This window comes from Chiloscyllium plagiosum, unplaced genomic scaffold (genome assembly GCF_037043375.1).
Source record: "Chiloscyllium plagiosum isolate Xiang-an unplaced genomic scaffold, Cpla_swu_hap1 HiC_scaffold_5, whole genome shotgun sequence".
Classification (NCBI taxonomy): Eukaryota; Metazoa; Chordata; class Chondrichthyes; order Orectolobiformes; family Hemiscylliidae; genus Chiloscyllium; species Chiloscyllium plagiosum.
The window spans coordinates 3176736-3179068 of NW_028270143.1; the positions used below are offsets into that span (position 1 = coordinate 3176736).

General features: G+C 41.1%; 1 pseudogene; it reads left to right on the top strand.

The window, feature by feature from the left end:
- The first annotated feature begins 582 nt into the window (after positions 1–582).
- Positions 583–2100, top strand: LOC122550226 (NF-kappa-B inhibitor-interacting Ras-like protein 2 pseudogene; annotated as a pseudogene).
- Positions 2101–2333: the final 233 nt, after the last annotated feature.

Below are 2333 nucleotides of genomic sequence, written 5' to 3' on the forward strand. Positions count from 1 at the left end.
TTGAGAAAATAGTATTAGGATTGGACAGAGTCAGCATGGATTTACAAAAGGGGAAATCATGTGTGACAAATCTACGAGAATTCTTTGAGAATGTAACTAGGAGAATTGATTAAAGTAGCCAGTGGATGTGATTTTTTTTGGACTTTTGGAGGGCTTTCAACAAAGTCTCACGTAAGAGATTTGAGATTATTTGAAGCACATGGGATTGAGGTAGTGTATTGAGATGGGTAGAAAATTGGTTATCAAACAGGAAACAAACGAACAGGAATAAATGGGTCTTTTTCCAAATGGCAGACTGTAAGTAGTGAGGTACAGCAGTGATCTGTGCTAGGTCCACAGCTGTTCACAATATTTATTAATGCTTTGGATGAGGGAACTAAATGCTGTACCTTTAAGTTTGCAGATGACAGAAAACTGGATGGGAGGATGCAGAGAGGCTTTCATGTGATTTGGACACGTTGGATGAGTGGGCAAATGCATGGCAGATGCAATATAATGTGGATAAATGTGAGATTAACCACTTTGATGGCAAAAATGGGAAGGTAGATTAGTATCTGAAAGGTATTAAATTAAGAGAGGAGAATGTGTAACCTGAGTGGTCTCATACACCAGTTGCTGAAGGTAAGTATGCAGATGCAGCAGACAATAAAGAAGGCCAATGGTGTGCTGACCTTCATAGTGAGAGGGTTTGAGGACAGAAGCAGGGATAGCTTGCTACAATTGTATAGGACATTGGTGATGCTACACATGGAATATTGTGTGCAATTTTGGTGTCCTTACCTAGGGAAGGATAGTCATAAAGTCATGGAGTCCTTGAAGTCTACAGCATAGGAAAAAGATCTTTGGCCCATCAAGTCTGTGTTGGTCATAAACAACCATCTAATTATTATAATCTGATTTTCCATTACTTGGCCCATAATCTTGTATGCCTTAGAATGTCAAGCGTACATCTAAATACTTGTTAAAAATTACAAGGCTTTCTGCCCCTACCGCCCTTACAGGCAGTGATTTCCAGAATCCCACCATCCTCTGGGTGAAAAAACATTGCCCTTATATCCATTCTAAACTTCCTGCCCATACCTTAAACCTACACCGTCTGGCCATTGATTGCTCCACCAAGGGGAAAGGTTCCTTCCTGTCTACTCTGCCTATGCCCCTCATAGTTTCATACAGCTCAGTTATGTCCCCTTTCAACCTCCTTGCTCCAAGGAAAATAACCCTAGTCTGTCCAATCTCGCTTCATTGCTAAAACTCTCCAGTCCAGGCAACATCCAGGTAAATTTCCTCTGCCCTTCTCCACTGCTATAATGTTCCTTCTGAAATGTGGATTTCAGAACTGCACAAAGTACTCTAGCTCTGGCCTAAGAGTCAAATTGGTTCAAGCCAATATTAACTATTAACCTGTACCTGGTGGAAATGATGTCTATTCAGAGAGAGGTGATCCTAATGTTGCATGCTTCAAATCTCTCATTTTTTATTTGCAGAGCCCACCTCTTCTGGGTAGTGCTAGTAATTCTAGAAGGGTGAGAGGAGAAAGAGATGTAAAGTAGTCTTTTGTGGCTTGATATCATTTGGAGAAACTGTTGTTTTGGAACAGCTTCTCTATGGAAACCAGGCTGTTTATTCCAAGACAAAAGAAACTTTGCAAGATATTTCTGTCATTTCCATAGAGACAGACAATGGTGCCCAGGAGCAGGTACACTTTCATGTTTCAAAAGGTCTGAGGAAAGACATTGAACTTGCCAAGCAATTGTGATTCCTTTGCTGATGGGTTTGTGTTGGTATACAGCATAGGCAGCTGGGAATCTTTCAAATGGGTCAAAGCCCTCAAGAAGGAACTTTGCAAGTCCCATGATAAGAAGGCGGTGACGGTTGTAACTCTGTAGAACAAGTGTGACCTGCAGGAGGGGTGATGGGTAGACCTCGATGGTGTTCAACACCTGGCAGTTGGAGGAGCTTAAATTGTAAAGGTGTGTTTGTGGCAGAATGCAATATCCAATCGAACCATTTGTGTACCTGGCCAGTAAAATGAGCCAACCTTGAATCTAATCCACAGTCTCACTCGGCCAGGAAAAGGGGAACAGCTCAATCAACAGTTAATGCAATAGCTGCTATTCAAAGAATCTATTTAAATACAAAAGTTTATTCCATTCCTATATCTCATGAAGAACTCCTGACCTTATTTATGATGCTTATGTTGTTTTTATTAATCCTTATGACAGAACTTCGATTCAAAAGGATATTCTTGCTACAGTATGAGTGCAGTGAAGGTTTTACCAGACTAATTCCTGGGATGTCGAGAGAGTAGTGCTGGAAAAGCACTGCAGGTCAGG